This window comes from Dermacentor silvarum, chromosome 10, assembly GCF_013339745.2.
Source record: "Dermacentor silvarum isolate Dsil-2018 chromosome 10, BIME_Dsil_1.4, whole genome shotgun sequence".
NCBI lineage: Eukaryota > Metazoa > Arthropoda > Arachnida > Ixodida > Ixodidae > Dermacentor > Dermacentor silvarum.
The window spans coordinates 120069209-120096871 of record NC_051163.1 but is presented as its reverse complement, the minus strand read 5'-3'; the positions used below and the strand labels follow the sequence as shown (position 1 = coordinate 120096871).

The 27663-nt window shown below is 47.9% G+C and overlaps 1 long non-coding RNA gene across 1 annotated transcript; it reads left to right on the top strand.

Moving 5' to 3' along the window:
* The first annotated feature begins 975 nt into the window (after positions 1 to 975).
* On the top strand, positions 976 to 27663 carry LOC125940812 (uncharacterized). Its single transcript, XR_007464022.1, has 3 exons — positions 976 to 1336; positions 2808 to 2971; positions 27481 to 27663. It is a non-coding gene; the product is annotated as an uncharacterized LOC125940812 (long non-coding RNA).

Genomic DNA, 27663 nt, shown 5'->3' with positions numbered 1-27663 from the left:
GTGTGGTGTCAGTGTTATTGGGATGTCCCCAAATGACACTAACTTCGACAGTTTTTCGTATTGTATCTGATCGCGGAGCTCTAGAAGCAGATCACCGCTTGCCATTTTTGATGCTTTGTAACCTCGGCCAAGAACTTCAGTCAGAGACTTCGAGACAAAGAAGGGTGAGATCATTTTCACTGTCTTTTCAGGCTTATCAGAATGGATGACGTGAAATCGTGGAAAGTTTTGTGCTCTGTTGCCAAAAAATTGAAATACATCTTCCGTGCGCCCTCGTTTTTGAGGGCGATCAGGGAGTTTAGGGAAGGCACTGTCCATGAGTATAGCTGGGATTTTCGGCAGCGATGCCAACCACCCACCAAGGAGCCCAACGCGGGGACGTGACAGGAGTTCCTGTAATCGGAATCCTGCCAACGCCAGTTGTACATCACTGCTATAACCAAATACAGCATAACCAAGACTGGCTAGCCACACAAGGTTAACCCTTGCCGCCCAGAAATTTGGAAGTGAAGAGAAGATAATAATAGACAGGAAAGAAGAGACAGTGAAAGAGAAAGAAAAAGTGTTGAGAGGGGGACAGGAAAAGGCGACTGCCGATTTCCTCCAGGTGGGTCAGTCTGGAGGTGCCGTCTATGTGAAGCAGAGGCCGAAGAGGTGTGTTGCCTCCACCGGGGGGCCTTAGAGGTCCGAACACCCGGCATCGGCTCAACCCCCAGGATCCCCCTTTCCCCAGACACGGCTAAGCCGCGCACGGCTACACGCGGGAGGATCCAACCCTCATGTGCTCGGGTACGTGGTGTCGCAACACACCAAACGCCTGCTGACGCAGACGCCCCTGCGGGGAAGGATACAGTTGAAACGAGGCCTTTGGGATACTAATAAAGTTATTTGGTGCTCGACCACAGTCCTTTGTGGGTTTGCTGCCTGTCTAGCAGGTGGGAACAAGGCTATATGTTAATCCACCTAATTAGCTATTTTCATGGTTGACGAAATCCTACGTAGTTGTGTGTTGGTGTAAATGTATCACATAAAAAGGATTGTAAATGAGGCCGTTAACTTTTGACAATACCTCTTGAACATTACTGAAATATTTCCTTGCATAGTGCAGGTGTAGTTATGCTGCAATCAGCTATATTGGTGTTGCTTCCCTCAGGATGTTGCTATCTCTACAATAGCCGGAGAAGACGAAACAAGTTTTGCAATGCACACGGACTGGCTCAGTTGTGAATGTCACAAATGCTCCCCTAACGAGGATCAAATCATTGAAAGGATGGCCTTGATAAATAATATTCATGAGGCGAAGAGGAAGTACCCATACATGATGAGCTTTGAGAGGGTAAGTACTTTTGCTACTATGTATGAAACAGCATTTACATTAACTTAGCCTGCATGGTTGTGGAGGCGGCTGCATTCAAAAAGAACTAGAGCTTTTGTAAATGGTTTAAAAACTAATTTTAATGCACACACATGTTCTAGTGTACTAAAAAAAAGACTACTGCTCTCTACATATTTATCTGATGAAAAAGTTAGTGCTCTAATGTATTCGGGCAGAAGACTCATTAGCTATGTCACCAAGGCTGTCCTTGCGCCACAGACGCTTGGCCATCAAAAGTTACACCACAAATCAATGAAAGTCGTTCAACGCTTGTATGAAGACACTGGCATTTGTGATGAATACTGACTGAACTACATTGTGTGTGTGTGTGCATAGTGCTTATGTGTGAAAAATACTAGAGAACTGTGTTGAAGAGATAACTTTTGAACTTACCGAAAGCAAGACTTTCTTTTTTATTATTGCGATAGCAATTACATGGACACTCCAAAGCGGATTTCTGCCGTCGCCGTGAGGTTCCGTATGACGTCAACGGTGATGAAATCGCCGTATGCTGTATGTGCGACTGAAAGGGCGCGAGGGACGCGCACTTTCATGGCGAGCGAACACATGGCGGAAGACAAACGCGCTTCTGCGCTGTGCTCCATGAAGGGCTGCAGAATTAAGCATCTCTTTTCTCCTTTACAATCACCATATATATATATATAGAGAGAGAGAGAGAGCAAATACGACTTCTTCCATGGCGTGAAAGGCCGGGGGTGGGGGAAAGGAGGGAGGGGAGGCGACGTTTAGCTGCCGCACCAAATCCCTATTTATGTAAAAACGTTGGGAGACAGAAGGTGGGTAAAGACTTCCGGCGCTGCTCGACGAGTGTCCTGTTCAGATCTCATCGAAAACCTCCGAGCCACCCGCAGAGGCACCGGCAACAGTCACCAACGCCGGGCACGTTCGGTGCGAACGCGGGCACGACGACGGCGTCGACAACAGTACTGCGCGTTGCTGATGCTGCTGCATGTCCAAATTTATACAGCTGATAAAACTACTATGCTTACTCCGTATAGCTCTCTACTAATTTGCTATCGCAATTGATGCTTCGCCTTTCGGGTGAAACTGCGACAATTTTTTAAAACTTTTCTGTGTTAAGCGAAAAAGGGTAGTGGTGGCTAAGACATGGGGGCAACTCGATTCATTTTTATTTCAATAAAAAAAGAGTAAACAATGAAATGAGCACCATAACTTGGTTTTCTTTTCTGTGTGACTAGAAATTTTCAGTTTCTCATACACCTTCAGAAGAAAAATGCCATTTCTATTTCGTGAGGTCAGAGTGCTCACTTGGATTGTTTACATCTGTCGTTTGCCAAATCTTCAATGTAAATTGTGTGCTTGTAGATAACATGATGGTAAAAATAACTGCTATGTATTTGCTTGGTTCTTGTAGTGCACTTCGGACACATCTTTTTTTGCAATTTTGCAGTGACTTTGCAAGACTGACTAAGATTGACCCATCACCTTGTATTGCAAAAGGGATCAACAAAATTGTGAAAATGGCAGAAATGAAACACATCCCTTGCGAAGCAAGTGTAATGGCATCACTTCAAAAGGCTCGTGAGATGTCACCGGAGAGGATGCGAACACGACGTGAGTACTGTTACAAAGGCTTCATCGGCAGCTTTTAGACCTACACTCCGTGACATTATTTTTGCAGGGTTTCGTCTCATAGGCATAACATTAGACTACATCTGTGTTCAATTATTTGGTTCTTTTAAGACAGTTCTTCAGGTTTTCAACTCATATCTTCTCTAAAACTTAAATTCTTTAATGGTAGGTTGTTTGATCTGTGGAATGGAAATAAACTGGCGTAGTGTTGCACAGTTACATGCGTAGATCAAGAATATTCTGTGCCATGGCAGGCACAGAATATTCTTGACGGGAAAGGTCTTCAAGGTGCAGTCGACATAAATAAGGGGATGTTACCCTAGCACCAGTGTTCATTTGCTTTTAGTGACAGAAAATCACAGCGTTAATAGTTTTCAAAACCAACCTTTGTCACAGATTTAGGGAACTTTAGGAAGATACTAAACAAGTACATTAAAGTGTTCGCTATAAACCTTTCGCTTTGGAGGCATCCTAACAGTTGCAGCACTTCGGATTCTGTCTTTCAATGTCAAAGAACTTAATGGTCTGTCATCTTTGTGCAAGAGCAGATAAGTTTCTTGCGAGTTTGTTCTGCTACAATGAATGTTTAGTACCCATGAGCTTAGCTCAAAATTAATCATAAACGCACTGTGCTTTACTGTGATAGTTCTGCGTCAAACACGGCAAGCTTAATTTATATCGGAACAGATATCTGGGCCCATTAAAAAAGGAATAAACGACTTTTAAATGGCCGACCTGAATTCCTGTGAAGATAAGTTCTCAGTCTGCGTAGTCAGGTCCACGTGATCTCTGAAAAAACTAGATTTTTCGAGGACATAACTGCAGCGCAAGACCTCGCAAACAATTTCTTGCAACATGGCAGGCTAAATATAAACGCTGCATCGTGCATGCATGCACACAATGCGAAACGAAAGACGTGTCTCAATGGTGAACTTAGGGCCGACATACACTCTAAGGTGCATCTTATCTTGAGGCAGAAAAAGGTCTTATTTTGATCTGTACAAGCAAACTGAAGCTTTGCTCACGGAGGTATTGCATCTTTTCCTCGTATGATGCGCTTCCAGGAGTTTACGTGTGATCTTTGCTTTCATCTAGAATGTTAGCACTGTCAAAGTGCAGCGCACCATTTTTGCAACACCTGCAGTGCACACGCGAGTGCATATCTTAGTTATAAAGGTAAACATCTACAGAAGTCTGTCAGGCTTATTAAAAAAATTGTCAGTAAAGGACGACTCTCCAGCCAAGATTTGATTTAATTTAAAACTGACGCTCGGAAAGACCACACATATCGTTCTTGAGCAGTCTTGTGTTGTGCTTTCCACCTTTCCTGGTCTAGGTCTCTTTGTTGTCGTGCTTGCCGGTGGCTTTGAAGGTCGTGCAGTTATACGCTTGGAAGTGCTCCCGTGAATTTGTTCAGGTTTCCTTGCATGGCTTGCATATACCACGATTCTAGGTAGAGCTTCCTCATGTGGTTAGCTTTAGTGCCAATGACACTGGTGCCGTCAAAGTTAATGCGACGGTCATGCTTCTCACAATGTTCTGCGAGGGCGTTGCGCTCTGCATTGAAACTGCCTACATCGTTTTTGTGCAGCTGAATGCTTTCTGGGAAGTTCGTCTCACCGATGTAGGAGGTGTAGCACTCAGGCACAAGGCACCTGGTAAACTAATCATGGGAACTTCTTTTGGAGGCCGATCTTATAGTCGTGGTATGAGCCGCTGAAGCGTTGATGTGGGTTTTTGCACAACATGGATACCCTCCTTTCCCAGCACTCATGCTAGCTGTTTGCTTATACCATAAATGTACGTGACGGAGATCCGAAGGGATGGCTGACGGAAGGCAGTAATACTGACGGTTCGTGTAGGAAAGTGTTTGAGGGGTGTGTGGGCGCCCAGGTCAAGTTGTTGCAACACGTGGTGAATGAAGCTTCTTTTGTAGCCATTGTTCAAGAGGTCCATGATAATCGCTTTCTCCTATATTTTTCTCTCCTCTCTTGAACTGCAGATGGTCTTTTCAGTTGCGTTGCGACTACCAATGTATTGTGGGATATGGAGTGGTTTGAGCCAAACTGCAGGTATCTGCCGGTGTGTGTGTAGGCTTTCGATATACACAAAAACTCGAACAGTTTCCACGAGTTTCACTAGCACATCAAGGGAAAAGGGTGTTTTTTTTTACGTCATGTCATTTGCTGAACCCACCGTGACCAGCCAGTGCTAACATGTCAGCCTATAGTCCTTAGAGAAGTAAAACTTCCACTTGCGGTTTTGTCTGTTGGCTACCTTACTTAATTCGTGTTATTTTTTTAATGATAGCAATTCCTTCCACAAGCATAGCTCGAAGCATTACCATTACACGATAATTACTGGTTAAACGTTTGATGATGATTAGTAGGGTTTATTGGCGCAAGGGCCAGATGTGGCCAAAGAGCGCCAAGGCGATGATAATAGCGTGTCAGTGGTACATGAATAGTAAATTATCAGGCGTGGATAAAACGTTAGATGAAGCATGGCTGTAAAGGGGCCTAAAAATAGTCGCTGTAAAGAGCGTAAAATCTACATGTAATAAGGTTATGACAATGATCAATGACGTTTACTATGAAAATGAAGAATGCATTGAAAAAAGAGTGAAGATATTCAAGTTATTTCACATGTTGTAATTGGCAAAAGCACTACTGCCTAAACAGAGCCCTTGAACCACAAGGGCCTGGAGGCAGGTGCTATACTGAACTACTGTCACAGCGGCATCCTCTGGCGAGAGGATGCGCTACGAATTTATTGGGCTTATGACATGTAGGATAACATCGTTCAAGAATGCAAGGACTGCTTTGGTTGTAAAAAGTGGTTCTTTACCAAGAAACATGGACGGATGGAGCGGGACACAATAGCTGTATGCAAGAGGAAAATGTTTTCTTCTCTCTGTTTCGGCTTCCCGACACTCCAGGAGGACATGGAGGACGCTCAGCCTCTCACCACATCGACCACAGGTTGGAGGCTCGTTACCAGTCAACAGAAAATTGTGAGTACCATATGTGTGTCCTATTCTGAGACGACAGAATAGGACATCAGTTCGTCGTGTTTCTGTTGTACAGGGCCAGAAGCCTAGCTGTGGTTTAATCAAGTGGAGCTTATTATTTGTTGCGGCGTCCCACAAGCGTTGCCAGTGGTTTCGCAGTTTCGCTCGCAAAAAAGGCTTGAGGTCTATGGCAGGAATAGCAGCGGTAAGATGAATTGCTTGAGATGTAATTGATGTGGCCACTTTGTCTGCCAGTTCATTACCCTCAATGCCTCTATGGCCAGGAACCCAGCATATTGTCACATGTCTACCAGATGAATAAATATTGCACAGGTATGTGTAAAGCTCAATAAAAACAGTATTTTTGTGTATTCTTATAGACATTAGTGCCTTTACGACACTTAAGGAGTCCGTAAATATTATTGCATTCTGTGGTTTTAACTTCTTAATGTGTTTAACCGCAGACAGCACCGCATAGGCTTCTGCAGTAAAGATGCTTGTATAAGGGTTCAATACGTCCGATTCAGAGAAAGAGGGACCAATTGCCGCGTAAGATACGCCAGCGTGCGACTTTGATGCGTCAGTGTAGAATTCAGCACACGAATACTTAGATTGGAGTTCACGGAAATGCATTCCAATTTCGATGTCTGCTGCGTACTTTGTAACTTTTACAAAAGATATATCGCATTCTATCACCTGCCACTCCCAAGGAGGTGGCAGTTTAGCTGGAGGCATTATGCGATGTTCGAGGAGTGGGACATCCATTTCAACGCTAAGCTCCCTCACACGCAGTGAAAAAGGCCGTCTCACAGAGGGTCGATTATGAAAAAGTGTAGTACACGTCAAATCGTTAACGGTCTTAGAACACGGATGTTCATGAGTAGAGTGTACTTTGAGGAAATATGTGAAACTGGTGTATGATCTCTGCAGATGGAGTGACCATTCATTCGATTCTACATGTAAGCTTTCAATAGGGCTTGTTCTGAAAGCGCCTGTGGCCAGTCGGATACCTAGATGGTGAACGGGATCTAGCATCTTCAGTGCGCTTGGGGCGGCAGAGTGATATACTACAGCCCCATAATCTAGTCGTGAAGGAATCAGACTCTTATAAAGGTTCAATAGACACTTCCTGTCGCTGCCCCATGTTGTGTGAGATATAATCTTCATTAGGTTCATTGTTTTTAGGCATTTTGCTTTGAGATATTTGATGTATGGGATGAAAGTTAGCTTAGAGTCAAGTATAATGCCTAAAAACTTGTGGTCTTTGTTCACAGGTATTTGCTGTCCACACAGTCCTACACAAGGATCTGGAATCAGGCCTCTCTTTCTTGTGAAAAGAACACAGGAACTTTTGTGGGGGTTAACTTTGAAACCGTTTTCGTCTGCCCACTTAGACACTTTGTTCAACCCCTGCTGTACCTGTCTCTCGCACACGGTCAGGTTACAGGACTTGAAGCCCATTTGTATATCGTCCACGTAGACAGAATAAAAAATAGCCGGTGGTAATGAGGCACGAAGTGTGTTCATCTTCACGATAAACAGTGTGCAGCTGAGCACGCCTCCCTGGGGTACACCTGTTTCCTGTATAAATGGACGCGACAGTGCATTACCTATTTTAACCCGGAATGTGCGGTTGTGTAGGTAGCTTTCAATAATGGTTAACATATTACCGCGGATGCCCACTGCCGACAGATCGCGTAGGATTCCGTAACGCCAGGTCGTATCGTACGCCTTTTCCATATCGAGGAACACGGATAAGAAGTATTGTTTATGTATGAAAGCATCACGAATGTTTGCTTCGATGCGCACGAGATGGTCGGTTGTAGACCGTCCTTCTCTGAAGCCGCACTGATATGGATCAAGAATTTTGTTTGACTCAAGGAAGTGTAAAAGGCGACGGTTTATCATTTTTTCAAAGAGTTTGCAGATACAACTTGTGAGGGCTATTGGGCGGTAACTTGTTACTAATGTGGGGTCCTTGTTTTAAAATCGGAACGACAAGGGATTCTTTCCATGCAGTAGGTAGGTATCCGGCAGCCCATATAGCATTGAAAAGTGCGAGTAGCGTTATTTGAGTATCACTGTGAATGTGTTTAATCATGTCGTACATGATCCTGTCGGGTCCAGGTGCAGAGCTCCGACAGGCAGTCAAGGAGGCTCTCAATTCGGCGATGTTAAATGGCATGTTATAGGGTTCATTCTGTCTGCATTTACGGTCAATAGCCTTGCGTTCTGCGATTTGTTTGTGCTTAAGGAATGCGTCAGAATAATTATTCGAACTGGACACGCGCTCGAAGTGTTCGCCAAGAGCGTCAGCTTGGCCTTCCAAGCTGTTCGCTTTGTCGTTCACTAGCGGCAACGGATGGATTTCTTTTCCCTTTAGCCTCATTAGCCTGTCCCATACTTTTGCCTCTTGAGTATACGAATTGATACCTGAGAGAAACCTCTCCCAACTTGCCCTCTTAGCCTGTCTTCGCGTCCTTCTTCCCTGGGACATAACATGTTTAAATTCTGTTAGGTTTTCAACCGTAGGACATTCACGTAGTTTGCCCCAAGCTTTATTTTGTTTCCTTCGTGCCTGTCTACAATCGTTATTCCACCAGGGGACCCGTCTTTTGAATGAAGTGCCACTTGTTTGAGGAATGAACTTCTCAGCGGCGTCAATGATAAAAGCAGTAAAATATGATACGGCATGATCTATAGTAAAATTATTTATAAAATCTCGTGATAAGTACGTGGATTCCCTAAAGCATTCCCAGTCAGCTGAGGCCAGTTTCCAGCGAGGGACATGGGGAGGAGAGTCATGTTCGGTTACTAAGTTTAGGGTTACTGGGAAATGATCACTTCCAAATGGGTTTTTAATTACATGCCATTCTAAGTCAGGGAAAAGTGAGGCAGAGCCAATTGACAGGTCTATTGATGAATATGAACTATGATGGATATTGTAATATGTTGGTTCCTTCTTATTGAACAGGCACGCACCGGAGTTAACAAGGAAGTTTTCGATGAGCCGACCTCTCGCGTCGCATCGCGAGTCTCCCCAAAGAGTATGATGAGCATTAAAATCACCAGTGATAATGTATGGTTCTGGGAGCTGGTCGATGAGGCTGTAAAATTCCGTTTTACTCAGGTGATGGTTGGGTGGTATGTAAATGGAGCAAATGGTTATAAGCTTGTTGAATAAAATCGCTCGCACGGATACAGCCTCGAGAGGCGTGTGTAGGGCAAACTGTTGGCAGGCAATAGACTTATTTACAACTATGGCTACACCTCCGGACGAGGCAGAAGCATTGTCACGATCTTTACGAAAAATGGCACATTGCTTCAGAAAGTTGGACTGGTTAGGCTTTAAGTGTGTTTCTTGGACACACAGCACCTTCGGATTAAATTTATGTATGAGTTCTGTGATGTCGTCGAGGTTACGAAGTAATCCTCTGACGTTCCACTGTAGTATCTGTGTGTTCATGTTGCAGACAATGTTTGTGCTGTGTGTCTCGTGTGAAAACACTAACTTAACTTACAGAGCCCTTGTCGGGCCCTGTGATGCGGGCTTTTTCTTTTTTGGAGCGGTCGAGGGATTCTCGCCGCTCCTTTGGCGCTGGCTGCGCCGTCTGGCTGGAAGATGTGTCCATCGGCTCTTGCGGAGCGCTGGACACCCGCTCTTGAGAACGGTTTGATCGCGGTGAAGGCCTCGTCTCGAGGGACGAGACCTTGGAGGCCACCAGCCCGGAGGTCGATGGCCCCTTCTGGGATGGCGGAGCAGTGCTAGCTGCAGCCGCCGAGGGGGCAGATGGCTTCACCGCCGGCTCACTACGTGTGGGCCGGACGGCAGCCGGAAGCCGCTGCGACGCTGCCCCCTGACGCGTCACATCGGCAAAGCTGGTTTTTGTGAGGTAGGACACCTGCCTTCGTGCCTCTTTAAACGAAATGTTTTGTTTGACTTTAATCGTGACAATTTCTTTTTCTTTTTTCCAGGATGGGCAGGACCGCGAGTATGCGGCATGCTCGCCATCACAGTTTACACAATGTGGAGTATTGTTGCACGACTCAGATGTGTGTTCAGAAGCACTGCATTTGGCACAAGTAGTTCGACCTCGACAGCTCTGTGAGCTATGGCCAAACCTCTGGCATTTGAAACATCGCAGGGGATTAGGGATATACGGCCTGACTCTGAGCTTTATGTAGCCTGCCTCGATAGTCTCGGGCAGTACACTTGAGCCGAAGGTTAGAATAAGATGCTTGGTCAGAATTTCTTTTCCGTCACGCCTCATCTTGATTCTTCTGACATTGATCACATTTTGGTCACTCCATCCCTCTAATAGTTCTGCCTCACTTAGCTCCATCAAATCATCATCCGAAACAACGCCACGACTGGTGTTCATAGTGCGGTGTGGGGTCACAGTGACAAGAAAGTCTCCAATTGATACGAGGTTCTGCAGTTTCTCATGTTGTTTGATATCTCGGAGTTCAAGAAGAAGGTCGCCGCTAGCCAATTTCGTAGCTTTGTAGCCGGCCCCTATTGTCTCTGTCAGGCATTTTGAAACAAGAAAAGGTGAGATCGTTCTCACCGCCTTTTCGGGTTTTTCACAATGGATTACGTGGAATCGAGGGAAATTTTCAGTTTGCCGGCCAAAAAATTTCAATACATCTTCGGTGCGCCCCCGCTTAAGGGGGCGATCTGGTAATGCAGGGAAAGAAAAAGCCATCAAAAATAATAATTTTTCGGCAGGAACGCCAGCCACCCACCATGGAGCCCAACAAGGGGACGATGTAGGACCTGTAAACACAAGTCCCACAAACGCCAGCTGTACGCACCCGCTATAACCAAATACGTATGACCAAGGGTGGTTATAACACACAAGGTTAACCCTCGCCGCCAGGAATGCTGGAAGTAAATGGAAGAGAAAAGAAGACAGGATAGATTGAAAGTGAGAGAGAAAGACCAAGATTGAAGAGAAGGACAGGAAAAGGCGACTACCGATTTCCCCCGGGTGGGTCAGCCCGGGGGTGCCGTCTATGTGAAGCAGAGGCCAAAGAGGTGTGTTGCCTCCGCCGGGGGGCCTTAAAGGTCCATACACCCGGCATTAGCTCAACCTCCAGGATCCCCCTTTCCCCAGACACGGCTAAGCCACGCACAGCTACGCGTGGGAGGGTCCAACCCCCGTGTGTTGGTGTGTTCCAACCCCCGTGGTGTCGCAACACACCAAACGCCTGCTGACGCAGACGCCCCTGCGGGGCTGGTTAAACGTTTAACGCGAACAAGAACGCTGAGATTTGGATTCTTAGTGACTTTTGAAAAAATCAATATTTCATTTGTCAATAATTCACCGAAAAAAATAAACATGCTTGACAACAACCACAGAAAAAGTTTGTAGAATAAAAAAATGACCAAAGGTCCTACTCCCTAAATATATGGTTGTTATTCGAGGACTGCTGCTGTCTGGTAAGGGACGTCATAAAGCCTTGCCATATGGTGCGCCTGTGATAGTTCCAAAAACTGCACTGAGATTTCATTCTACAGCTAGTGCTTGAGGGGAACACTTGCCAACTGGTGGTGCGCTTGGTTAAATCAAATAAATCACGTTGGACCTGAAGCAGCCATGACTTCTCTGGGCAAGAGAATCCACTGTATAATTTGCATTTGTTTGCATTTTTACTGATGTTTTTAAGCAGTGTTTCTTTTTCAGGAAATTTTTACTTTTCTTAAGCAATTGTTGGTTATTGTGTATTTGCTACCTAGCAACATATGGCACATAAACATGGTAGATAAATACCATATACGGACAATGGCTGCACTATTGTATAGGTGGTTCCCCCAATTTTGGGAGCCAATAATATAAAAACAATCTTAAGAATCATATTTCAAACAAAGTAGTGAATAAATACGTAAAGCAAGTACTCTAAAAGCATAAAAGTGTTCCCCGGGGAGCTGCCAGCTACCATTATGAATGCACAGCATGTTGCGTCTTCAGACTTTATACGCTTAACCTTACTGGCATTTGCAATGTCAATGGACTGAAGAGATTATTTTATTTACAAGGGGGGTGACGACCAGGGCCTGAGCAAGCATAACATTACTGGAATTTTGAATGCCAATGGACTGGAGAGAGACTTCATTTACAAGTGTGGTGATGAGCAGGGCCCGAGCAACCACGAAGTAATAGCGACAAAGAACCTGAAATATGTCTTGGAACTAGGTGCCAGAAATAACATGAAGTTGTATAGGACAATAGCTCACCAAGAATTTATAGTTTAAGGACCAAATTTTTGCATGCATATTTTCTTCTAAATGATGCATTGGACATTAATATTCATGATCACCCAGTATTATTGGCCTACGAACGCAGAATAATTTATAATTGAATTTATTCCATGATTTTGTTTTGATTTCATCCTAACGATGCCTTTGATGTGTAGTTGGTGTTTAGGTCACGCAAGACAGCAAGAAAGCTGCAATATAACTGCTGATACATCATTTGTGGTCTATAGCTCTTGAAACGTGTTTAAGCGTTGTAGTGAATAGAAACTATATCAGTGATTATATTGTCGTTTTTTCATGTCTTGCGTGACCTCAACTGCACGTCACAGCCCTCGTTGGATTGATAAAACTGAAATTGGAACATGAGAAAATAAATTCAAATAATAATTATTTGGCAATGCGAATACCATATGGCCAACCATTTATTATGTCTACCGCATCATTTAAAAGAAGAAAACATGCGACTAAAATAAGGTGTCTACTCCTTTAAAAATGGAACTGAAAATGCCACTTTCAAGGGCCAATCACCTTCCTAAATTGCAAAAAGTATTTATTTTGTAGTGAAGAAGAGGAAGAAGTGCCCTTGCGTCTGTCGCTGTGCGCACCATCAGCGTTCGTAGACTGCCTCGATTGCGTGAGACGTCTAATAAATCGTCATATCACATTTGGTGGAGGTGCTGCAATCCCCGACCTCACCCTGGAACTTCGCAGCCGAACGTTGCCGACTGCTTCAGCCGCTACCATGCTCGAGCCTACCGACAATCCGCCTGCAGCTTCCGCCGCGCCCATCATTTGCGGCGCCGTCCAGCGGCAGCGGGACCCCCCCGTCTTCAGCGGAGCCGGTGAGACAGACGTGGAAGATTGGCTCTCTACCTATGAGCGCGTCAGTGAGAACAACAAGTGGGATGACCCGACGAAGTTACGTTCCGTCATCTTCTATCTTGCTGACGTTGCGAACCTCTGGTTCCGCAATCTTGAGCGGGACCTCCAAACCTGGTCCGCTTTCAAGGCAGCATTCACGGAAGTCTTCGGCCGCCCAGCCTTACGAAAGCTCCGTGCTGAACAGCGTCTACGCCAGCGCGCTCAACAGCCCGGCGAGACCTACACCAGCTACATAGAGGCTGTCGTCGATATTTGTGCCCGCGTCGATTCTACCATGAGTGAAGAGGACAAGGTGAAGCACATCCTCAAGGGCATCGAGGACGACGCATTTCAAATGCTTCTCGCGCGAAACCCTTCATCTGTCGCAGCTGTCGTCACTCTTTGCCAGAGCTTCGATGAGCTGCGTCGCCAGAGGGTCCTTGCGCGCAGCGCTGTTCCACCCGGCCACTCTCTCTCGGGCCTCACGCTTCCCTCCAACTCCTCGCCAGAATCCTCACTCTCCGTTCAGATTAAGGATTTTATTCGTGAGGAGGTGGCGCGCCAACTGTCTATGCTGCCTCTCAGCGCTCGACCCCTACAGCCTGACACATCTCTGGCCGCTCCCATTAGGAGAGCCATTCGCGAGGAACTTGCCGACTCGCTACCTTTGGTTCAACCATGTCCTCCCGTAGCGGCACCTCTGACCTATGCCGCAGTCCAGGGGCGTAGCCAGGGGGGGGGGGTTCAAACCCCCCCCCCCCCGAAATTTTTTCCGCAACCCCCCCCCCCCGCCCCACTTACCCACCCTTTGTTCACATCGCTTCGCGCTGACATAATTCAAGGAACCGGTGCTACTCTATCACAATTTTATTCCTGGGCGCTTCCGTTTGGGTTGGTAATTTAAAGCGAATCATTTCTGCATATGGAAAAAAACTGTCACGGTGTTTGTCAAGGCTTTGACGCTCTCTGAGGTATTGGGCGAGAATGTGGCGGCCGCATTCTAAAGCAACAAATGCGGCAGCCGCATTTTAGATGAAGGCGAAAATGCTCGAGGTCCGTTTACTTAAATTTAGGTGCACGTTAAAGACCCCAGGTGGTCGAAATTTCCGTATACATTTCCGCCGCTTCCCTTCAGGTGCCGGTTAGGCCGCGCTCGCGCAGGATCTTAGGCTACGTTCACACTTGGTCTCGGAGCTGTCGGAAGCGGCAAAATCTTGCAAACATCCACCCGCTATAGGCGGCAAAACAGACAGAAAAACAAGCGGCGAGCCAAATCGGTCTCGGACTGATTTTTTCGCTATGGCGAAGTGGAAACGCGGCGGAAAGTCGTTCTGCTCGACCGGAAGCTACACCAGGATGTAAACAACCGGTCGTAAAATTGAACATGGCACCAAAAGTGTAGGCTGCAATGCTGATCGACGCGATCAAGAACCACCCCTTGCTCTACGATAAGAGTGGTACTAAAACGTACTGTCAGCAATACTCGCGATAGTATTCAACGTCGCGCGACCGGAGGTGCGGCAACGAAGCCTTGGCGTGACCCAACGTCTCACGCTTTTGCAAAGCCAGGCGAACCCACCACCACCGTTTCCAAGGTGTCCGCGTCTTTCGTTTATTCATTGTCCATTTCTAGAAAACAAGTAGGTAGAAGTATAAAAGCCATTTCTTCTTCCACTTCCACGGCAGACAATAGTTGGGCAGATTCCTCGTTGGCGCTCCATAATTCGTGCACGTGTACGGTATGTTGCAGAAGTCGCGGGGTGCTTTTCTCGTCGCGACGATAGATTGGGAGCGTAGGTCTCACGTAGGACGCGCAGGCTTCGGCGAGCCCCAACACAAGGGCCCGCCCGGGTTTTAGCTTTGGTGTTCCCGTTGCCGCTTTGGTGTCCTGGAGGCGCCGACAATAATACGAAATGATGAAATGTTATTACAACTTGTAAATAAAAGCTATTAAAGAAATATAATCACGCCTAGGCACCAACCTGTGACTCAGCGCTACCGCGCCCGTGTGAGGAGAATCACGGAACGCCAACGAGGAATTTACCGAAGGTCGCAAATGACACGCGAAGTTGCACAAAATGATCACTTTTGATGACGGGTGGGTCAATGAATGAACATACCGCTCGAAATAATGCGATAATGAGCGCCACCACGCCGACACACGTACGCAGACTAGATGGATTTGGACGAAAGCGGCAGCGGCGTTAGCAAAACAAATGTGAACAACTTGGACATGCGCGGAAAAGATTTTCCGACCGCTTTGGCCTTTCCGCCCGCTTGCCGCTTCCTAAGTGTGAACGTAGCCAGTCTGCGCGCGAAACGTCTCTTGTATGCGATTGCGCCCCTACAGAAGGCTGGTTGTTACTGTTGTGTTGTGGAATCCCAAACCAGCATTGTACACACGAAGGGTTGATGCCAGCAGTGAAATTCCACCGACTCGCAACAGAATGAACGAAACAGACAGCCGACAAGCATGGATTACTGCTGTGCGCAGTACAGCGTAAGTAAACTCTTGTTGCAGGCGCTGACAGTTCTCGTCGTAGTTCACGCGTCCTGAGAAATTGATTATGTGCACTATGCACTGAACAAGACCGGAGTTCATTCCTGCATGCATCACAAGTAGTGCACTGCACGGGCCGACTTTTTCAGCCCGGGCCCGGCCCGGGCCCGTTTTTACGTTGGGCGGCCCACCCGAGCCCGATCAAAACTTTTATGGCGAGACCCGGGCCCGGAAATAATCTACGTTACCCGCCCGGCCCGGCCCGCCACCCCTTTACCTTAGGCCCGAGCCCGGCCTGAGCCCGACTCTAAACCGGCCCGAACCCGGCCCGAGACCGAAAAATAATGTTTTTCAGAATTGAGACGCCCGAGAATAACTCGCTGCACGTTACATGCACACCACCAGAAAGCCCGAGCCCGGCCCGGGCCCGGGTCAAAAAGTACACGCCGTGCCCGAGCCCGGCCCGAGCCCGGCCCGAGCCCGTGAAAAAACAGTTCTACCCGGCCCGGCCCGGGCTTTCGGGTAAGCCCGAGCCCGTGCAGTGCTCTAATCACTAGTACACCAATCAGTCGAGATCCTGTGAGGTACAAGGCCGCTTGCTGTTAGCACCGGCGTAAGTGAAGCAGAAATGAGTTGCACGCACTACTTAAAATGCGTTGATGATGATGATGTGTGGTGTTTTATGGCGCAAGGGCCAGGTATGGCCAAAGAGCGCCATGACAAGTGGTAATGTAATCGATGAGCTGTTATGACGCGGGCAATGAGTTTCTCATGGTAGATGTAACATGGCTGTAAAGGGGCCTAAAAACTGTCGCTGTAAATGGCGTAAAACATATAGGTAATAAAATAATGATAGTGACTGAAGTGGCGTATGCTATGAGTTGAAAGGTGGAAGGTTGTGATAACATTACACGTATTTAAAAATGAAAAAGTGATGGATGACCAGTAGCACAACAGCCTCACCAGGTACCTTGAGTACAAGGGCCGGAGGCATGTGCTATAAACAAGGGTTGACATCGCAACAGCGGCCTCTCGCAGGAGGCCGTGCTACGAATTTCTTGGGCAGAATACATTGAGTGTACGAACGTCATTTAAAAAGGCTAAGACAGACTTCATGTCAAATAGCGGTTCTCTGCCTAGAAACAGTGCTAGGTGAAGTGGTATACACTGCTTGTACGCTAAGGGGAAGTGTCTTTTCCTCTCGGCTTGTGCTTCGCGACATTCCAGGAGGACATGCTGAACACTGAGGGTGTCTCCACATCTACTACACAATGGATGTTCACCGCCAGTCAACAAAAAGCTATGTGTTCCATAAGTGTGCCCTATTCTCAGACGACAGAATAGGACATCACTTCGTCTTGAGTTGGTCAGTGATGGCCAATACCCCAAATGTGGCTTAACCACGTGGAGCTTATTAAGAATTTCAGCGTCCCACTGATGTTGCCAGTACGTTCTCAGTTTTTTCCGCAAATATGGCTTTAGGTCAACAAATGGAACACCTATGGATATGTCGCAAGATTTTGTATCTAAGGAAGTTGCCATTCTGTCTGCTAGCACGTTACCTTCAATACCTCTGTGTCCAGGCACCCAGCATAGCGTTACATGTTGGCCAGAGGCATAAATAGCACATAGGAGAGAGAAAAGTTCAACAATTACTGGATTTTTGTGTTTGCAGCATGATGTCAATGTTTTAACGACGCTTAATGAGTCTGTGTATATGACCGCCTTATGTAGTTTTGACTGCTTGATGTGTTTCGCAGCGGACCATAGTGCATACGCCTCTGCTGTAAAGATGCTTGTGTGAGGGTGGAGAACATCGGACTCCGAATAGTTTGGGCCGACGACTGCATATGATACGCCGGCATGTGATTTAGATGCATCTGTGTAATATTCTGGGCACGAGTACTTAAATTGTAACTCTAGGAAATGCATACGAATGTGGGCCTCTGGAACGTGCTTCGTTACCTCCACAAATGACGTGTCGCAGTCAATGGTGCGCCACAACCACGGCGGTAACGGCTTAGCAGGAGCCATTAGGCGATTTTCAAAAAGCGGGACGTCCATTTCTTCACTCAGCCTCCTCACACGGAGCGAGAATGGCTCTCTCGCTGCAGGCTTGTTATGAAAAAGTGTTGCAGAGGTCATATCGTTGATGATAGAATAACAAGGATGGTCTTTATCAGTATGTACTTTTAGAAAGTAATTAAAATTAGAATATGACCGTTGTAGATCAAGGGACCATTCGTTCGACTCGACATAGAGGCTTTGGACAGGGCTTGTCCTGAAGGCACCGGTGGCAAGGCGGATACCAAGATGATGCACAGGGTCGAGCATCTTGAGTGCACTGGGGGCAGCAGAATGATACACTACAGCGCCGTAGTCTAAACGCGATCGTACAAGGCTCCTGTAGAGGTTCGTGAGGCATTTCCTGTCGCTACCCCATGTTGTGTGTGACAGTATTTTCAGGATGTTCATTGTTTTCAGGCACTTAGTTTTGATATACTTGATGTGAGGAATGAATGTCAGTTTCGAGTCGAGTATAACGCCTAAGAATTTATGTTCAGTGTTGATTGGTATGTGTTGTCCGTGGAGCATAATATCAGGATCTTGTATTAAGCCTCTCTTTCTAGAGAAAAGTACACAGGAGCTTTTGAGGGGGTTTAGCTTAAAACCATTTCCTTTGCCCATCTTGAAACTTTGTTCAGTCCGAGCTGAACCTGACGCTCGCATATTGCAAGGTTACAAGACTTAAATCCTATCTGCACATCATCGACATATACTGAGTAAAACATAGAGGATGGTATGGCTTTGTGAAGGGAATTCATTTTCACAATGAAGAGGGTGCAACTAAGCACGCCCCCTTGTGGCACACCAGTCTCTTGAATGAAGCTTCTGGACAGGGCATTGCCCACTCTAACGCGGAATGTGCGGTTAGTCAAGTAACTTTCTATCATGTTTAACATGTTGCCGCGTACACCCATTGCAGATAGGTCTCGAAGGATTCCGAATCGCCATGTTGTGTCATAGGCTTTCTCCAAGTCCAGAAATACAGATAAAAAGAATTGTTTGTGTATATAAGCGTCTCTAATGTTTCCCTCAATGCGAATGAGGTGGTCTATTGTTGACCTACCTTCCCTGAAACCACATTGGAAGGGGTCAAGTAGACGGTTGCTTTCCAGATAATAGATTAGACGCCGGTTCACCATTTTTTCATATAACTTGCACATACAGCTTGTAAGTGCTATTGGCCTATAGCTGCTGGCTAATGCAGGGTCTTTGCCTTGTTTATAAATTGGGATGATAATGGCTTGTTTCCATGAGGATGGAATATGTCCGGATGACCACATGGTATTGTAAAGACACAGAAGCGTGTTTAATGTTTCTGAGTGCAGGTTCTTGATCATTTCGTATATTATGCGGTCACCACCTGGTGCTGAGTTGCTGCAAGAACTGAGAGAAGCCTTGAGTTCTGCGAGACTAAATGGACGGTTGTAGGTCACTTCTGTTGTGCCCTTTCGTTTGAGGCGCTCCCGCTCTGCGTGTTCCTTGAACTTTAGGAAAGTTGGCTCATAGTGGGATGTACTGGAAATGCTTTCAAAATGCTCGCCCAGGAAATCAGCTTGATCTTTCATACTGTCACCTTGAGTGTTTACTAAGGGAAGTGGTAGTGTTTCCCGGCCTTTTAATTTGTTCACTCTGTTCCACACCTTACTCTCATCCTTGTAAGAATTGATGCTACTTATGTACCTTTCCCAACTAGCCCGCTTAGCACGTCGGCGTATTCTCCTGCCCTGTGATTTTGCCTGTTTGAAATTAGTGAGATTCTCCGCAGTTGGAGAGTCGCGGAGCAGGCCCCAAGCTTTATTTTGTTTTTTCCGTGCCTCTTTACATTCCTCATTCCACCAAGGTATGCGACGCTTATTAGCAAGTCCGTTAGTTTGTTTTACGCATTTTTCAGCGGCGTCTATGATAAAACCTGTCAAATATTCCACAGCTTCATCTATATTAAAGGAAACCAAATCATCCCACTTCAAGTACGTAATCTTTTCAAACAGTTCCCAGTTCGACGAGTCGGTTTTCCATCGGGGAACCTGTGGAGGGCAGCCAGCTTGTTTTGTTAAATTTAAAACAATAGGGAAGTGGTCACTTCCATAAGGGTTTTTTATGATCTTCCAGTCAAGGTATGGCATCAGAGTTGGAGAAGCTATGGTTAAATCTATTGAAGAGAATGTCTTATGTGTGGCGCTGTAAAAGGTGGGTTCTTTTTTATTCAGCAGAACCGCACCAGAACACAAAAGGAAGTCTTCTACAATACGCCCTCTTGCGTCGCAGCGCAAGTCGCCCCACATCGTGTTATGGGCGTTCAGATCTCCTGTTAAAATGAATGGTTCAGGGAGCTGATTAACAAGTGTTTCAAGTTCTCTAAGTTGCAAACGATGTTCAGGTGGTACGTACAATGAACAGACTGTCACCAACCTGTCAAAGAGTATTGCCCTAACTGCTACAGCCTCTAGATTTGTTTTAAGATGGAGGTGTTGGCAAGCAACTGACCTCTGTGCTATAATGGCCACGCCGACAGACGCGGTGTGACCATCATCGCGATCTTTGCGGAATAATGTATAGCGTGTTAGGAAATTTGTATTTGATGTTTTTAGGTGTGTTTCCTGAACACAGAACAGCCTAGGATTAAATTCTTGTATTATTTCCTTGATGTCATCTAAGTTGTTTAGAATGCCACGGGCATTCCAATGAATAATTTGTACCGCCATCTTATTGAAGAGAGGAGGAGTGTTCTGTGTTCAGGTGTGTAGTGTCTTAGGTAACAGGACCGTCGTCCGGCCCTGTTATGGGTTTTTTGTTTGTTTTGGCGCGCTCGAGAGAGCCACGCCGGTTCTTCGGCACCAAAGGTACCGGTGTTGTTTCCATCGCCTCCTGGGAGGCACTGGATGCCCGCACGTGCGGGCTGCTTGTTCATTTTTCAGACCTCGCCTGATGAGGCTTGGTCTTGAGACCCGAGGTACCTGGGGTAGCGTGTCTCTGTGGCTGGGTGGGTGGAGCAGGTTGGACTGCTGCCACCACCGGGGCGGGGGGCGCCACCGCCGACCGCTCGCTGTGCGCAGGCCGGACAAGTGGCGGAGGCCGGTGCGACGCTGCCCCCTGACGCGTCGCATCAGCATAGGTTGTGCTGTGGAAAGGTAAGCACCTTTTACGTGCTTCCTTGAAAGAGATATTCTCACGTACTTTTAGAGTGATAATTTCCTTTTCTTTTTTCCAGTTGGGACAAGATCGGGAGTAAGCTGGATGCTCACCATCACAGTTTACACAGTGCGGTGTCGCTTCACAGTTGTCTGAGGAATGGCCTTGGGTTCCACATTTCGCACATGTGAGTCGACCACGGCAGCTCTGCGAGCCGTGGCCAAATCGTTGACATTGGAAACATCGTCTTGGATTAGGTACGTATGGTCTGACAGCTATCTTTGTGTATCCGGTTTCTATGGTTTGTGGCAGATCGCAAGTGGCAAAGGTCAAAATCAGGTGTTTTGTAGGAATTTCTTTGTTGTCTCGTCTGATAATGATGCGCTGTACGTTGGTTACATTTTGTTCTTTCCAGCCTTCCAATAGTTCGGATTCGGACAAGTCGATAAGATCTGCATCAGACACTACTCCTCGTGCTGTATTCATAGACCGATGAGGTGAAACGGTAACAGGAATGTCTCCAAATGCCACAAGCTTGTTTATTTTACTGTGTTGCTCTTTATCACGGATCTCAAGGAGGAGGTCCCCGCTCGCCATTTTGGTGACCTTATAGCCAGGGCCAAGTGCTTCAGTCAGGCCTTTTGCAACTAGGAAAGGGGATAGGGTTCTAGCTGGTTTTTCTGTTTTTTTCACTATGTACAACTTGGAAACGAGGAAAAATTTCTTTAGGTTTGAAAAGGCTTAATATTTCATCGGTGCGTCCCCTCTTGTGAGGGTGACGATCAAGTAGACGGGGAAATGCAGGTGTTCCCATGTTAATATCGTTTATTTCGGCGGCAATGGCGGCCACCCACCACGGAGCCCAACTAGGGGACGCTGCAACACTTAACGTGTAAGGCTGCAGACGCCAGCCGTGCATTGCTGCTATAACCCAATATAAGATACCCAAGAGAGGGCACATACACAAGGTTAACCCAAGCCGCCTGTGAAAATTAGGAAGTGACGGAAGAGAAGAGATGATAGGAGAGTAAAAGAAAGGAGATAGGAAAGCAAAAGGTTGGAGAGGGGGACAGGAAAAGGCGACCACCGGTTTCCCCCGGGTGGGTCAGTCCGGGGGTGCCGTCTACGTGAAGCAGAGGCCAAAGAGGTGTGTTGCCTCTGCCGAGGGGCCGTAAAGGTCCAAACACCCGGCATCGGCTCAACCCCCAGGATCCCCTTTTCCCCGAACACGGCTAAGCCGCGCACGGCTACACGCGGGAGGGTCCAACCCTCATGTGCTCGGGTACGTGGTGTCGCAACGCACCAAACGCCTGCTTACGCAGACGCCCCTGCGGGGAACTTAAAATGCGTACACATGCCATATCTATGCTGTGCGGTGAAATATTCTGTACAATTCTGAATCTGTTGACGTAAAGGCAAATGACGGCTGCACACTCGCACACAGCGGAAGACACAGCGGCCCATGCACTTGCCGCAGGAAATGCAACCTTCTCGTATGAGGGAGCAGGGCGACGAAAGCTTCGAAAAAAAAAAAGCCTTCCCCGCTTTTGCGCCTTCTTAAGTTTTCTAGCGCAAGGACGCAGCGAACAAGTTATTGCTATGGGAGTAGGTATAGCCTGGTCACGCATGCATTTTCACGTGTATAGCCGGCCTTGACTTGTGAAACGCACTTCGCCCCGACGAGGACGACATCACCTACGCTTAACGAAGATTAACAATTAATGATGGCTTCTCCGATCGGGCGGGTCGTCTCAATGATGCGTTTTCGAAGACTGGTCCATTCAGTGGCGCGATGAGAGACCGTTGCTCCAAACGCCCACTGTACCTGTCGTGCTTACTGTATTGTACTGAGCTTGCTTTACTTTTTACTTACTTTCTTCACAAGCACACGCGAGGGAGGAGGGGGGGGGTCCCATGTCTTTGATATACATGTATAGAGTCTGCTTAAAGTACCGATATTTATTATCGATCACGCCACGTAGAGGAAAGCAGACGCTTGCCCCCCCCCCCCCCCCGGTCGGGCCGGTGAACCCCCCCCCCCGAAAAAAATTGCTGGCTACGCCCCTGCCGCAGTCGCAGCGCGCCCTGCGCCGCCGACATTCGCATTTCCTGCGACAGTGCGACCTCAAGCAGTGCCAACTCCCGTGTCGCCTCCTATTCCGCCTCGAAGCCAAGTTCAGAGCCCTTGGCGCACACGCGACAAGCAACCCATATGTTTCGCTTGCGGTTTCGCCGGCCATGTCGCGCGCTTCTGCCATCGTCGCATGCCACCTACTAACCCTGCTGTCTCAACGCCTGGGTATGGATATTCCCACGATGCTACCGGCCATTCCATGCATCCCGACCCAGAGTATCCGCCGTCTTCTCGACGCCCTTTCGGCAACCATCGTTCTCCGTCACCACGTCGTCGCTCGCTTTCCCCCTTACGTCGTCGCCAGTCACCTAGCGAGGGAAACTAGTTGCTGCAGTTCTGCAGGCACGAACTGCCAGCTTCGCGACTTCTGCAAGGCCTGCACAGTCACCACGCAATTTACTGGACGTTTTGGTTGAAGGAACCGCCACAATTGCGCTTATTGATACTGGGGCTGCGGTTTCTGTTATGGACGAAAAGCTTTGTCGCAAGCTCCGCAAGGTCACCACGCCGTTGTCTGGTTTGCTACTGCGTACCGCGAGTGCGCAGCATATAGCGCCGCTCGCTCAATGTACCGCAAGAGTGCTCATTGCCGATGTTGTTTATGTTGTTGAATTTTTCGTGCTTCCTTCATGTTCACATGACATCATTCTTGGCTGGGACTTCTTGTCTCACCATCGTGCCATCATCGACTGTGCTCGGGCCGAAGTGGTGCTTTTCCCGCTTTCCGAAGCCTCGCTGCCTGACCCTTCTGAAAGTAAGGCCGCCAAGCTCAAGGTTGTCTCCGATACAAACATACCACCCGAAATGTCGGTTCTTGTGCCCGTATCTTGCTCCGCCGCGCCAGACGCTACGGTGCTTTTTACACCATCGCCTATTTTTCTACGTCGCAAGGCTCTACCTCTACCATTTGCCGTCCTCAACACTGTATCTGGATTATCCACTATGCTTGTGTGCAACCCGCTTCAATCCCCTGTGACCTTACTGCGTGGAGAATCCCTTGGTCGTGTTCAGCCCCTTGACCCGCTTCACATTCTCGATACTACCGACGACATGGCCTGTTAAGAGCTCGACGCCCTCACTTCTCCATTGCTGTGCGCCTCATCATCATCATCATCATTGTCGTCGTCGTCATCAGACGTTCTTGAATCGGCCTTGGACGCCGATCTGCCACCTGCGTACCGCCAGCAAGTCCTCGCGCTTCTTCAGAATTTTCGCTCGTCGTTTGATTGCGACCAACCATCCCTGGGACGTACGGCGACCGTCACTCACAGCATCCACACTGGTTCCCATCCACCATTACGCCAGCGACCATACCGCGTGTCGGCAGCCGAGCGACAAATAATTACCGAGCAAGTCGACGATATGCTGCATCGTGGCGTCATTCGGCCTTCCCAGAGTCCTTGGGCGTCTCCTGTAGTATTAGTACGCAAGAAGGACGGCTCAATACGCTTCTGTGTGGATTACCGTCGGCTCAATAAGATAACTCGTAAAGATGTCTATCCGCTGCCTCGGATAGATGACGCCCTCGACTCCCTACAAGGCGCGGCTTACTTTTCATCTTTGGATCTTCGCTCCGGCTATTGGCAAGTGCCGATGGCTGAAGACGACTGCGAGAAGACCGCTTTCGTCACGCCCGACGGCTTGTATGAATTTACCGTAATGCCATTCGGGCTCTGCAACGCGCCCGCTACTTTCGAGCGTATGATGGACACTATCCTTCGTAACTACAAGTGGAAAACATGTCTATGCTATCTTGATGATATTTCGTGTTTTCGCCCGATTTCCCGACGCACCTCGTTCGCTTGCGTGAGATCCTGACCTGTTTCACCTCTGCCGGCCTCCAATTCAAAATCAAAAAGTGCCGTTTAGCTGCCCGCAAGTTAACAATATTGGGACACGTTGTTTCGAAGGATGGTGTACTTCCTGACCCAGCCAAGCTTCGCGCGGTCGCAGAGTTTCCGATGCCCACTACTCTTAAGGCACTCCGCAGCTTTATAGGGCTCTGCTCTTACTTTCGGCGTTTTGTGCGCAATTTTGCCACTATTATCGCACCACTGACCAATTTGCTTACGGCTAGCAGCGGCATCTCCGCGTGGTCAACTTCGTGTGACGACGCCTTCAAGCAACTACGTCGTCTACTTACTTCGCCGCCGATTCTTCGACACTACGATCCGACAGCGCCCACAGAGCTACACACGGACGCCAGTGGCATCGGACTTGGTGCAGTCCTAGCGCAACGGAAAGACGGCTACGACGAGTACGTCGTCGCATATGCGAGTCGCACTTTAAAGAAGGCAGAAGCCAACTACTCTGTCACAGAGAAAGAGTGCTTGGCCATTATTTGGGCTCTCGTCAAATTTCGTCCATACCTATATGGTCACCCTTTTGACATTGTTACCGACCACCACGCCCTTTGCTGGCTGTCCTCGTTGAAAGATCCGTCAGGTCGCCTCGGCCGCTGGGCACTTCGCTTACAAGAATATAACATCCGCGTTGTCTACCGATCGGGCAGAAAGCACTCCGACGCCGATGCGCTTTCCCGATCCCCGCTACCTTCCGATGTGGCTTCAGTGTCAACGCCCTTCGCATCCATGTCGACGATCAACGTCGCTGATATGCCGGCCGAGCAGCGTAAGGATCCCCTGCTTTCAACTATGCTGAATTTCCTCCACGATCCATCCGTCACACCCTCTTCTCGAACACTTCGTCGCCAAGCCGCTCACTTTGCTGTCCACGACAACGTCCTTTACCGCAGAAATTATTTGCCTGATGGTCGCAAATGGCTGCTTGTGATACCACGACACATGCGTACTGACATATGCGCTTATTTTCTTGCCGCTCCTCATAATGGTCACGCCGGCGTTGTGAAAACGTACACTCGGCTGAGGCAGCGTTTCTACTGGCAGGGCATGTATCACTTCGTGCGCCAGTACGTACGCGCTTGCACGGCGTGCCAAAGGCGTAAAATTCAACAGCGCCCTCCTGGCGAGTTACAGCCGCTCCCCTGCCCGGCGCGGCCATTTGATCGCGTCGGCATAGACCTATACGGGCCACTTCCGTACAGTTCCTCGGGTAACCGATGGATAATTGTAGGCGTCGACCACTTGACGCGCTACGCCGAGACTGCCGCACTTCCGGCGGCTTCTGCGCGTGACGTTTCCTTCTTCATCTTGCGGAACTTCGTTCTTCGACATGGAGCACCACGCGAACTGCTCAGCGACCCGGGGCGTGTGTTCCTGTCCGAAGTAATACAAGCCCTTCTCGCTGCATGCAGCATCGTTCACCGCAAGTCTACCGCCTACCACCCGCAAACGAACGGCTTGACAGAGAGGTTCAACCGCACACTCGGTGACATGTTGACTATGTACGTTGCCTCGGACCACAGTAACTGGGACACTGTTTTGCCGTTCGTCACGTATGCCTATAATACCGCCACACAAGCTACCACTGGCTTTTCGCCATTCTTTCCGTTATATGGTCGCGAGCCCTCGTGTACAATGGACACCCTACTCCCATACCGACCCGACGCTTCTGAATGCACGCCAGTGTCTGAAGCCGCCAAATACACAGAGGACTGTAGGCAGCTCGCCCGTACCCTTACGACCGCCGCCCAAGGTCGCCAAAAGCTGCGGCATGACAGTAACGTGCCTACACCACATTTTCCGCCTGGTTCCCTTGTTTTGTTGTGGATCCCACCTCACAGCCCTGGCCTTTCAACCAAACTTCTTGCACGCTATGATGGTCCCTACCGCGTCATCGACCGTACCTCGGCTGTCAACTACGTTGTCGAGCCTGTGACGCCATCACACGACCTCAGACATCGCGGACGTGACACGGTTCATGTCAGCCGACTTAAGCCATACTATGACCCCCTGATCCTACCTACGCCGTAGGTCGCCAGGATGGCTCATCTCTCCCGGGGGCCATTGTAGTGAAGAAGAGGAAGAAGTGCCCTTGCGTCTGTCGCTGTGCGCACCATCAGCGTTCGTGGACTGCCTCGATTGCGTGAGACGTCTAATAAATCGTCTTATCACATTTTATTCAATATATATATGCCAGATAGTTTCCAGTGTTGTCCTCAGTGTTATCACATGAAGGATTATGGATGCAATTTTTGCTTCTGCCTTGTAATGCACTCACTTTTTTGTGAAAGTGGAATTTAAAATGGCATGCACAAAACAGCTTGCAAGAGAAGTGCGCTGTTTTAGTTCTCAGCAATGTTTAAATTAAGCAAATTCTGTGCAAATTTTGGCCTCAGCAAATCCTGTGGAACATATTATTATAAAATAAAGCCTCCATCTCAAGAAGTCTGGACACTGCCGAGTGTGGTCCCAAAATTTGCGTCGGGCATAAACCAAAATTGGGTCCATAAATGTCAACTAGCCATTTGTATTGTTAACATTGTTTTTTTACATTGAAATCGTGTATAACCTGCATATAGCTTTATAAAGGGTGAATAAGTAGGAAGAGGTGACAATATACTATTCATGGTCTGTTGGTGATGATGCAATATTTTTTCTTGCCACTACAGGACCCGAGCGTTCCTGCAACCTCTTGCATCATATTTTCTGGAGAAGACGTTGAAGAGGCTGACCTCCACATCAAGGTGGACCGCGAGATGTTTGCAGTGAAAAATGGGGAGGAGGGGCTGGCGGCTGTTTTATCTGCTTACTGGCTCTTCAATATCCAGTACGACCGCAAGCTGTTCAACACT